The 12917-nt window shown below is 38.0% G+C and overlaps 1 protein-coding gene and 1 long non-coding RNA gene across 3 annotated transcripts in view; one reads left to right on the top strand and one right to left on the bottom strand.

Moving 5' to 3' along the window:
- MAML2 (mastermind like transcriptional coactivator 2) overlaps positions 1-12917 on the top strand; it is a 365379-nt gene that overhangs the window by 123713 nt on the left and 228749 nt on the right. The gene's annotated exons all lie outside the window — the stretch shown is intronic.
- Positions 1-12917, bottom strand: part of LOC309636718 — an 84957-nt gene that overhangs the window by 45422 nt on the left and 26618 nt on the right. The window lies entirely within an intron of this gene.

Raw genomic sequence — 12917 nt, forward strand, 5'->3', positions numbered from 1 at the left:
AAAGGAGCACATAGAGGCGTGTCTCTTACAGGTTAGGTCTTTTCTAGGTGTGAAGCAAATTCAATGAGGGAACAGCTAAACCCAAGCTCAACTATCCAAGATCAGCTAGAGGATGAAACTCGTAATTAACTTCAAAAGGCACATGATTCTTCCTGGATCCTCGACCTGTACTTCCTAATTGGACCTGAGTTCAAAAATCTCATTTCTCACGAAAGGTCAAAGCGTATACATTTGGGACATTTTTGCACAAATGGATGTGAGTAAGAATTTAAGGAGGAAAAGGCAACTTTCTACAGTTTTCAGCACACATTAGCTATTTGACAACTGCTGAAATATAGCTGCATTTCGAGGTAGTGTGGGTAGCCAACCATTGCTATTCAAGACGGGAATTTTGGCCAAGAACTAAGAAGCAAGTGTACAGCGTGTTCCACATGACTGTGAGCATTTCTCATCTGGAAGATAACTGCATCAACAATTCCTGGAGTTTTCTTGGTTATTTAAACCTTCTGCCTTGGAATTGAATTCATGGCTTACCACCATCGGCAACCATTTCCTGTTTTGTTGTATGCTTTCACGGAAGGAGTAGGAATCCATAGAGGAAAAGGGGAGCAAATGATTCTGGAGAGTTTACATCCCTTATCACATTTAATCCTCATAAGAACCCTAAAACGTTAGTGCTTTTTTTCTCCATTTTATAGACCTTTTAGAAAAACTGAAGCTCAGAAAAGTGCAGCAACTTGTCTAGGATCTAGATGACTAGAAATGGCAGTGCTGGAATTAGAATCCAGACTTTCTTGACTCAAAACCTTCATTTCATCCACATCAGTTTACCAGAATAACCTGAGCATGGCCTCAAAAGACCTATGCTGGAAATGTGCGTTCTCCTGGTTCTAAGGATGGATTCACTTTTTATTATTCAACTATTTAGGTTGCTTATGTATTATATTACATAGCAATTCTGAACATCAATAATCAAATGAAGGGGAAATACCTTCACTACACACACACACACACACACACACACACACACACACACACACAATCTACATTTTTTTTTTTTTTTCAATTGTCTCTTTGTTCCAAGACTGGGAATAAAAATAATTAGAATTTGCTTTGGGGCGTCTGTGTCCACTTTAACCTGATCTATTTTGTCTAACGTTTCTTTGCAAAGCTCTCAAATGCATTGTTAGCCTATCTGATCCTGTCGTCTAGAGACCGCAGAGTATTTCACATCTTACCGGGGGAACAGATCACTTTTAAGGAAGGGAGGGCATTCTTTACTGACTTTTCCTAATTTAAACCCATTGAATTTTGTTTCTACTGCCATTTTAAGGGCAAAGAAAGAGCAATGCCATCTGTAAAGAGCTCTGTCACTTTTCTCCATGTGATGACTAATGGTGAGGAACTTAAAACCTTATCCTTGGTATCTTTTGGAGTCCAGACAATTCAACACTCTCTTGGGATGAGTAAATATCAGCCTGTTCCCAGGAAGATTAACTAGTAAGATGATGGAGGAAAAGCTGCTACTTTTTAGAGGGCTATACTTAAACTGCCATCTCTACTTCTTAAGACAGAATCTCAGATGATTCATTTCCATGGTGCTATAATTTCTAGAAAGAAAAGATATTTTATACCGTTTTAAGAGTAACAGTAGTTTCCTTCCAAGCTGTTAATTTTGATCTCAAAGTTAATGTTTGTTCATGTAATACATTTACTGATCTTTAAAAGGCCATAAAATAGAGTTAGAAGACCCGGCTTCCATATACTTGTAGGCAAATCCTCAATTTCTTTACCTGTTGTGGAGGTAACAATACTTATCCAGCTTCCCTCATAGCCTCACATTTAAAGGGAGAAAAATGAAGCATATTTAAGTACTTTGAAAGTTCTAAGGGTCCCCATGGGAAGCAAAGCCTGAGCTTTGTGGACAGAAAGCCCCAAATCTGAAACTCAACTTCGCTACTTATCACCTGTCTGGGCAAATTTCCTAAACTCTATATCTTGGCTAACTCATCTGTAAAGTGGGCCAAAAATAGTCCCTACCACATAGGATACTTGTGAGAACCAAATGGACTACTCCCCCTAATTATACCATAAGGAAACCAAGGCCCCAGTTGGCAGTGTCTTTCCCAAGTTCATTCGTCAACAAATGCTCACTGAGTTATACCAAGCAGTGTGCAGCAGGGATTCAAAAGCCATTGTTTAAATTACCATGCCGCCTCAGTTCTGAGGAAGACTTTTTTTTCTTCTTAATTGAGAGCTCCTTTTGCTCCTTTATTTCAGGAGGCATGGTCATATTGCTGACTCTTTCTTGTTTATGGGCTGATGACTCATTCCTGAGTTATCTTAGCCTCTTGTTCCTTCTTTCTTCCTCTCTTCTGCCATCTCCATCATGGGACCATTTTCTTTCTGCTAGCACTTCTCCTGGAGATTATGAAAGAGTGGTGAACTACAGTGAATTAACTCCTTGTTAGCAGCCCTGTCTGTTGAGAGAGAAGCTTCACCCACTGCTGCTGACTGATAAAACAATGGCAATCTCTGCTCCCTAAAAGCGTCTCCCCTACAACTTTGGCTTCCAGACTGCCTCTTGCCTCATTCTGCTCTAATTGCTCCTTCTTTGCTTGATCGTCTTCCTGGGCTAAACCCTTAAATGTTAGTATTCCTTGGGGATCTGCCCTTGAATTTCTCTTTTTATTTTGCTTGCTCTCTCAGGTGATCCCATACACACATGTGTCCTCAGTTACCATCTATCAGATACTGACTTCTAAGTCCATTATCTTTCACACTGAATCTCTTTCTTAAACTCCAGATCAAGATGCCCCTTGAACATCAATGCCTGTGTCTCACAGGTGCATCAAACATGTGTCCAAAAAGGAACTCACTTGTCCCCCCCATTCACACACACACACACACACACACACACACACACACACACACACACACAGTTTCTGGGTTAGCACTCTAACCTCTTTCCACTCTCTCCACTAGGTACCCTGTGAGCCGTGATTAAATTTACCACTTTTCCCCAAGTGCTTGTCATATAGAAGATGTGTAATTTCTTCCTCAAAGACCCACCCGTCCTTCTAATCTCCCGTTTTCTTACAACTACCCCTTAGGTCCCAGCAAGTGAGCCTTTAAGAAAGTCTTTTTAGATCCCTCTCATGAATAATTATTTGTTCCATCTTCTGTGCATTCATCTCCCTTCGTTCATAACTTTATGTTATGATATCTTTTTATTTCTCTCTCCCCAATAAGACTTTGAGCTCATCAAATTAGATAATAATATTCTTTTTTAAAAAATGTCAAAGACCCTGTCAGATTGGACAATGGCTTACACACAGAAGGAATTCAATAAAAATTATTGAATGAATGCACTTATGACTATAATTAGGACCCAAGGAGCATTGTTTATCATTCTGTTTCCATGATGAAATGTTTGATTGTTGAGAATCGTTTACTAAATAATTCACTTAGCAGCACTCCACAAACTAATTAACAAAAAAAGCCTTCACAAGCGGCTTTGATATCACATCAATATATGAGTTTAGAGTTAAGATTTCAGAAATATTTCTGTACCCTTTGACTGTCAACAACTTTCAGATCTCCCTAAAATTTATTTAACTTTAATTTACTTAAATTGTTAAAAAAAAGTAATCGTTATCCATAAGCTTATCTGACCCCAAATTTCTGATTATTATATTAGCTCCAGAGATAGATGAGGACTTTAAATCTAAAGGTATTTCAATAAATGAGTAGAATGAAGTCAATGTAACATGTAGTTTGAGGAAGTAGTGCACATATGAAGCTATAGAAAAGGAAGAGGCAGAAGAATTTCAAAAATCTTAAACCGATTTTATTTACATATGCTGCCATGTAAAATAGTGTTAGGAGTTGAACGACATGTTGGTTTTATAAAAGTATCATGGTTTGTTATTAATTGTCTAACACGGTGCCTAGAGATAGGAAAACAAGAATAATAATTATAATAACTTGACATTTATTGGGCACTTACTGTATGCTAGATGCTGTGCTAAGGACTTTACATTTATCACTTAATCCTCCCAATATCTCTTTGGCATAGTTCCTATTCCTACTCCTGTTTACGTATGAGTAAAATGACACTTGGAATGGTTGAATGACTTACGGGAAGACATGACGAGCAACACATTTTATAGCTCTTTCATTATAAGTCTAACTGGTCATTCTGAGTTACGTGAATGAATGCCTTTTAATCATCTCAATGCTGTATTAATTAGTAAGTGATTGATAAATCATTTGATACATTTGTATAAACTGTTTTGACACATCTAAAATGACAAGGCATCTGGCACATGCTGTAGTCATTATTGAGAATCATCAAAATTAAGTATAGTTAACTGTTGGTTGTCTAAATCCACCCCTTTAGTTTGCTTTCAAGTCTGCTTCTCTATCAGAGTCTTGAGCCTTTACTATAAAGTATGCTTGCTTGTGTTTCCTGGACCTAGAACTCTTTTTTGGGTAGAAATGTAAGAAGAATTATTTCTTTAAAATTGGACAATATCGGGAATGCTGAGTAACATATTCTTGAAGCATAGTGGGAGATTTTTAGGTCTGCTACATGATGTGGGAAATGCAATTTCCTGCTGGAAGGTAATTAAAAAAAATAACTGATAGTAAGTTTTGGGGGCACTGTTCAAGTGTAAATGTACTCAAAATAATCACAATTAAAAGAGCCTATGGATTTTTTTAAGGCACATTTAGTAACATGTTTTGCTTTGTAGTAACATTTAAAAGTCATTATAAATTTAAAAGTGAAGTGACAAACCTGTAAAATATATTTTAAACATGTAACAGACAAAAGAAATATCTGTAAACTGACTTTGTATGATGAAACTTTAATGTTACATACGTGGTGATCTAGCAAATGAAATCTAAATTTCATATAGAAATCATACCTAAAAATATACCAGAGATAAAAGCAAAGACGTATATTCAAAGGATGTTTACTGAAACATTATTCTTTTTTTTGTTTGTTTTGCCATTATTCTTATACCAAACTTCCAGGAGAAATCCACCAGTGTAACTGAAGAGCAATGGTTAAACAATGATGATTTAATAACTTATGAAGATACTGTGAAGCTGTTTTTTTTTTTTTTAAACATCTTTATTGGAGTATAATTGCTCTACATTGCTGTGTTAGTTTCTGCTGTATAACAAAGTGAATCAGCTATACGTATACATATATCCTCATATCCCCTCCCTCTTGTGTCTTCCTCCCACTCTCCCTATCCCATCCCTCTAGATGTTCACAAAGCACCGAGCTGGTCTCCCTGTGCTATGCGGCTGCTTCCCACTAGCTAGCTATTTTACCTTTGGTAGTGTATATAAGTCCATGTCACTCTTTCACTTCGTCCCAGCTTACCCTTCCCCCTCCCCATGTCCTCAAGTCCATTCTCTAGGTCTGCGTCTTTATTCCTGTCCTGCCCCTAGGTTCTTCAGAACCATTTTCTTTTTTTAGATTCCATATATATGTGTTAGTGTACGGTATTTGTTTTTCTCTTTCTGATTTACTTCACTCTGTATGACAGACTCTAGGTCCATCCACCTCACTACAAATAACTCAATTTCGTTTCTTTTTATGGCTGAGTAATATTCCATTGTATATATGTGCCACATCTTCTTTATCCATTCATCTGTTGATGGACACTTTGGTTGCTTCCATGTCCTGGCTATTGTAAATAGTGCTTCAGTGAACATTGTGGTACATGACTCTTTTTGAATTATGGTTTTCTCAATGTATATCCCAGTAGTGGGATTACTGGGTCATATGGTAGTTCTATTAGCCTATGGATTTTATAATGCCTTTCCCTAGGTTAATTACTCTCAGAATATCTACCCATCACAGTATGCTATATAGGTTGCCAATAAAGAATGCAAATTATTTTTTCCTCTATATTTGATCTCCTGAGTTCGATTTATGAATAGTAAATGAAGATGGAGCTGCCTTTATTGTAAGATCTGAGGGGCATGAAAAAGTTTTCTTGTCCCAAAAGATTTTGTCCAAAAAAAGAAAGAAAGAAAAGTTATATGTTTTAAAGGTTTTCAAGCCTTTGATTGCTATGAACAAGTAACTCTCCCTGGGAGAGATAAGCCGTTATGTCTTTATCACACCCTTAAGGGATCACACTGGGCAGCTGTCAACATGCAGATTCCCAGGCTTAGTCTCAAAGATTCTGATTTTATAGGTCTGGGATGAGACCTATAAAATGCAGGAATCTGCATTTCATTGCTGATTCTGATTTAGATGGTCTTCTGGACAACACTGAAAAAGCTTGACTTCATGGATAACTGACATAAACTGGGGATATAGAAGCAAGAGTAAAAAGAAAAACTGAAAAGTTACCAAACCCAAATTCATCTCATTGAAAATAGCATCTAGATCTAGCCCTGCCTTGAGTCTCAGGTTTATCTGAATTTTATTACTTCAAGCATCACCAGGTGAAATAAATGAAACAAAAGCTCCTTAACTGACTTTAAAAACTAAAAAAAGGGGAAAAATGACTTTTGTTTGTCTCAGAGGGTTCTTTTTAATAGCCCCAAAAATCTACTGAAATGCTAAAATTTTAGAGCAGAATGTACAAAACGTTCTTGAATTATATTTTATTCTTGGATCCAGGCACATTGGGTTTGTATCACAAAACACTGAAATAATAAAAAGCAGGTGCCCTGTCAAGTTTCTTTCATAATTGGAAAACTAAGAGTTGACGTATTTTGCAAAACCTTTTGACAGAATAACCCCAGTGGATTAATCTAGTGCCCTCACTATACATGAATGAGATGGAGATTGGGGTGGGGTGTAGTACTTAAGAATATAGTAGGTGACAAATTAGGCTCACAATACTTTTTATGTTTTGTGGGAAATAATTTTTTGTTTTTATTCACTGCTATAAAATGTGGCCAGTTGTTAAGAAGAGCTTGTTCCATATGATGGAGGCTCTGAGTTTGGAAGTTTAGACAAAAACCTTGCAGGAGTGCTAGTATGGAGAAAACAGGAAGACAACTTCCTCTCTGAACATACACCGTTTCCTGGGGAGGAAGTGGGGCTTTAAAAAAAAATTGTTCTTTGTTGACTCTGTAACTGAGAGGCATCTATTTAGTGATGACTGTACATGTTTATACAACCAGGACATCAACCTTAAAAAAAAAATCCCGAAAGTACCTTTTCTATTTGATAATGGCATGTTCAAAGCCCTCAGATTAGTTGGTTTGGAATTTGTTGTATTTTATGATCATCATTGATTTACTCACAGCCAAGCATATACTGCCTGGACAGTTTTTAAGGGACAGCAGTTAAACACCACGCCATAAAGTGGATTTCAGCACTTCTCGTATTTTGAGCACAGTGGCATGGCCTGAGGCAGCCTCACCACCTCGCAGACCGAGCAACAGAGGTGATGGGTATTACCCAGTGTGCCAGGACCAGCCCTCACAAGAGGCCCACTTTGTGTGCATAGGTAAAAACAGGCAGTCCCAGGCAGTGATGGCAATGTGCATAATCTGTGATCGGTTTGGTATATGGGATACCTACCGGCTGAAACTTGTTTATGGCCAACCTCGTTTAAGGATGAAGCAATACCATCAAGGTGACCACAACTTACCAATCAATTGAGGGAATTGTGAGCATAAACCAAAAACCATGAGAACCGCGAGAGTCGCTGAGTCTAAGACAGTTCTGTACATTGACTTTTAAATAGTAACTTTAACATTATATTGAATGTTTGGGCAGAATTTGCCCTGTAACCTTTAAGGGACTTAAAAGATGGGCCAGCGAGTAATTGAAATGACATCCTTTACACAGCAGAAAGAGCACACACAATGCTCAGAGTACCCCAAAGCCATAGATTTCCAGATTACAATAGAGAAATCTAACTGGAGCAGTTACAAAAAAACAAGTCCTTTTATTGAGGGCAGAGTAAATCTCTTTTATGAAAACAAAAAGGGAAGTGGCTTTAACATCTTTCCTTAAGTTACTTTGAAAGAATGGTATTTATCGTGTTTTTTCAGGAGGTTGGATATCTTTCCCTTGCTTTTTTTATCCTCATAACTTTATGGTCTCTGTAATTTTTGTCTTTCTATTATCCACCAAACTTAATATTTTAAAATACCTTGCTGAAACCATATGTTCTCCCAATGTTCCTTTTTATGCCTCCATTATTTCCAGAAATTTCCAAAGTATTTGATAGACAATATTATGTAGTTTTGCAGAGTTGCCCAAAAATCCACACCCAAGACAGTCTTTATTTTCTCACCTAGTTAACTATATTTATATGTGGTATGTGCAGGCAAGAATAAAAGAAAAAAGAATCTGCATTCTTTTTCTTTTTGTCTAAAGGGGGCAGAATGAAATAGATCACCCGATGATTTGGCCTTCTGGCAATTTCATTAGCTCTACAATCATAAAAATTTTTCAACAGAAGTATTTACTTTTCTCTTGTATTAATACTACTCATCAATCATCACAATTATCCATTTGGCCTCAAAGAAGCTAATTTTTAATGACATATAAACTAAATTGTTTGTTATGTTCACAAGCCTTTTTGAAAAGATTAAGGAACTATTGTTAGGTAACTGATAAAAACCTTTATTGCTTAATTTGCTCACTTGTGAAAAGTAACCCCATCAAAACACAAATTAGGCAGGCATTGAGAACCAGAACGCTCAGGTGAGGTACTGTTATTGCCAAAGACATCAATTTTTCTTTAGGCATATAAGTAAACCTTATTTCTCCTTAAATGTGTAAAAATCTTCTGTTGAGGGCTTACTTGGAAAACCCAGACCAAACACCTGAAGGATCAAAAACAAAATGCAATTTTGTTTTCTTTTAGGGATCAAGACCTCCATGTTTAGCTGTTCTTGCTCTCAGCTAGAAACTGGGGAGTCTTTCAAAAGGAGTACCAAAGAAGGTGGGCATGGACAGAGGGAGACAGATCTTTGACCTCTTGGGGGAAGGGAAGGACAAGGGTTCTGACGGCAAGGCGACCTCCAGCCGTCAGCCTGTACGTTAGGAGAAGAGTCGAAGGCAGCCTCTCAGAAGTGGTAGCGTTTGGGCTGTTGCAAGAGTAATCATCCAGCTTGCCAAGGAAATCAGCCTGTGAGCCACAGTGTGTGCCCTGTACTCTGGTCCAAGAAACAGGAATCATACCCCTGCGCTCGTTACCATGTCTTCACCAGCCTGGCTCTCGGACATGTCTTGTAAGTCAATTAAAACTGGTGAAGTTGAATTAAACTTAGCTTGAGCTTCTTGAAGGGAGTGACCATGTCACATTTATATTTAAACTCCGAATGCAGTGCCTGAAATATACTAGACACTAAATATATGTTTAATGATGAACCAATTATGGAATCCTTGGGAGTTCTCGCACAGTCTTGTAGAAATGATTAAATGAAAGATATTGGTAGATCTGTTGTATTAAAGTACTCTGAATAATTGTTACTAACAAAACAATAAATGGGAACAATTAGGTCACTGCAGTTATTGCTCAAAGGACAACCCGCAGATTCGAGCATTCAGTGGTGTGGCATATGGTTATGCATCTCACCATGTTGACATCATGCTGCAAAATTCACACGTTATATAAAAAGAAATCACACCAGGAAAGTACAGGCTACCACAAATAGTAGAGTGAAAAACACATTACTGAAGTTTACTGCTTAGTAACAGATTTTAGGAATTTGAGCTTCTGATTCTTAAGAACTTCATTGATGCCAATTTTGAGAGGCCCTCCAACCAACGTAAGAAGAATGAAAGATACAAAGAAATGAAGTGTAGTAGAACAGGGATGAGAGGGGGAGGTAAGTGACTTAATTTAGGTGCAGCTAACATTATTTCTAAAACATGTAAATCCTGTCAGGCCCACCTTGGCAGAGGGTCAGGAGACCTGGGTCCTTGCTCTCTCTCTGCTACTAAATAGATTAAGCAGATTTCCTCATCTGTAACATGAAGACATTGAACTATTTCTGATATGAATTGTGGTTTTAAACAACCCAAAACACATTTAGGGTTTTGCCAAGACCTCTTAATGAACATTGCTATTATCTTTACAAACTTATCAGTAGAATTATAGCCCATAATTCAGTGACCTCTTTATTATCCTGAATATAATTAACTTGATATTACAGGTAAGGTTGTGTCAGCCATTTCTTAATAATGTCCCCTTTCCAAAGGATAGCTCCTCTTCAGTCTCTTTTGTCTTGCAGCACTTTCTCCTATTTCTGGTACAGAATCTGCCTGGAGCAATGTCTTTTATTTAGTCTCTTTGTATGTCTGTCATTCACACTAGACTCTGAGTTGTTTGAGGGCAAATACCATAACATACTCATCTTTTAGAGTCCTTGCCTAGTGCAGGGATTGGCACATAGTAGGTGCTCAATAAATACTGAAGGAATATTTAAAAACCTTAGTTGGGCAATAGCATATTTGGTGTATGTATCAGATACCTTCTTTTTTTTTTAATGTTTATTTATTTATTTATTTATTTTTGGCTGCGTTGGGTCTTCGTTGCTGCCTGCGAGCTTTCTCTAGTTGTGGTGAGCGGGGGCTACTCTTCGTTGTGGTGTGCAGTCTTCTTCTCATTGCAGTGGCTTCTCATGTTGCGGAGCACGGGCTCTAGGCGTGCGGGCTTCAGTAGTTGTGGCTCACGAGCTCAGTAGTTGTGGCTCGCGGGCTCTAGAGCGCAGGCTCAGTAGTTGTGGCACACGGGCTTAGTTGCTCGGCGGCATGTGGGATCTTCCCGGACCAGGGATCGAACCTATGTCCCCTGCATTGGCAGGTGGATTCTTAACCACTGCACCACCAAGGAAGCCCTATTAGATACCTTCTGTTCACCCCTTCTACTTGGATCCATGTCCACCCTTTTTTACCCTGTTCTAGCCAGCAGGTTCTTGCCTTTCAAGGTAACCTGCTCTATAGGATTTTCTCCTACTTGGTTTCAGAAACTTCTTCCTCTTCCAGTTCTTCAGTCTAGGAATGCTGACCGTCTCTGCTGTTAGCCTTGGGTTCCTGCTGCAGCCCTTGGGATTCCCCTATACCTTACCTACACCTGGATGATTAACCCCTTAACCCCTCCACGAATTATCCTAATTGGACCTATTTCCTGTCAGGACCCTCACTAATACAGTAGATAAGAAAGGAAAAAATTTCAGTTTAAAATGTGTTTTTGCACTCATGTCATTGAGAATGACCACACTGAATTTTTTGGTAAACACCTCAACAAGTAAATCCTGTGAAGGCTAAGTATTTTTGTGTACAGCTGACCCTCACTGATTCACTCATCCCCTAAGTATGCTGTTACAGATTCATTTCAGTGTCTACACCACAAATGCGTTTTGCATTCGAGTTAGTAAGTACTTATGTTTACATTTGGTCATTGGCGTTTCTCTGTGTCTTGTGACCTCTTGCATTGGAATATAGTGCCTCAGGAGAAAGGGTGCCATCTTTTGCTTTTTCTATGATGCCTCACAGATAACAGTTCTATGGGTGACAATTATCTGAAAAAAAATCTGGATATTTATGATTATGAATAGAGCCTAATAAGTGTAGAGCCGTATGTGAAAAGAAACATTTTGCACATTTTTTGGGCTAATTTGACTGGGCTTGTTACATTGTCTTCCAGAGCCAACAATTCTTAAGGAAGTATATAACCATTCAGTTAGTATATTCATGGCAAAATAATTTGAAAAATCATTAAAATGCCCATCCTTTAGAGCATGTTAAACATGTCAGTTCAGGCCAAGATCCAGATATGCCAAGCCTTTATCACTGATGCGTAAGCACCAGGAAGCCAGAGACATATTTTATTTTGGATACTGCTGAATCCTCAGTGCCTAAAACAGAGACTGGTATTCATTATATTTGTTGATTAAATGAATATATTGGAATTGCTTACATTATTGTTGTCTTTCGTGTTTTTGCAGTTGCCAGGTTGTCATTCATAAATGATCAAAAAGACAATTTAAGTTCATTGTCTCAGCAGATATTTATTGCATTCATACACCTGTTTTTGAACAGAGTGTTTCCCTTAGGAGCTCATGTTCTACATGTGAAAAGTACCCTCTTGAACACAGCAGAGTCATGCGTGGATCCCACTCAGTGGCTTTTCTTTTACATCAAAATACCTTTGCTAAAAGCAAGCCTGTACCTCCAGTCTCCCAACCTCTTATTTTTGTCAGCTTTGCAGAAATATATTGAAGCAATTAGCACTTTCCTAAAGAGTCCCTGATTCTATTCTGGGATTCTATGGCTGATGACCATGTTGTGCCTTTTCATGTGGACTTAATTACTCCGATACAATTGCTGGAAAGCTATATTTTTCTTGCATGATTTTTTTCTACCTCACCCTCAATGGATGAAATCAGAATCTTCCTCCTTTTCTGTGATTCACAAGATGTTTTTCAGGGTGTCACGGTTCCATTAGAGACTTTCCCAGGTCCTTTTATTAGGCTTTTATATGACTCCAGTTGATCTATTCAGGCTTTTAAATTCATAGACATTTTGATTTATTTGTAAACACTTTTTACTTGTTTGATTATAAATAGGTTTTCGATGTGAGTCATTCTTCTGGAGCAGTCCTAGTGGTCTCAGAACTTGGAACACATTGAATAAAACTCCAAACTTAAAGTAATTGTTTCTTAATCCAAACAGATTTCTAGAGGATGCAGAGTTTATGAGGGAATTAATTGTACATGGCAAGATACTGTTATAATTGGGGTGTGTACATTCCCTTTAGGGAATTAAATATCCTCCTTCTTCTCCTCCCTTTCCACCTTCCTCTTCCTTCTCCTCCCTCCTACTCTCTCTCCTTTTTATTCTTGAGGACCCAAAGATCCACTTCCCTTTGTAAAGATTCACATTTACATGGAAGAGAGAAATGCTTTGTAGATCC

Source organism: Balaenoptera physalus, assembly GCF_965194825.1.
Source record: "Balaenoptera physalus genome assembly, chromosome: 10".
NCBI classification, from domain to species: domain Eukaryota; kingdom Metazoa; phylum Chordata; class Mammalia; order Artiodactyla; family Balaenopteridae; genus Balaenoptera; species Balaenoptera physalus.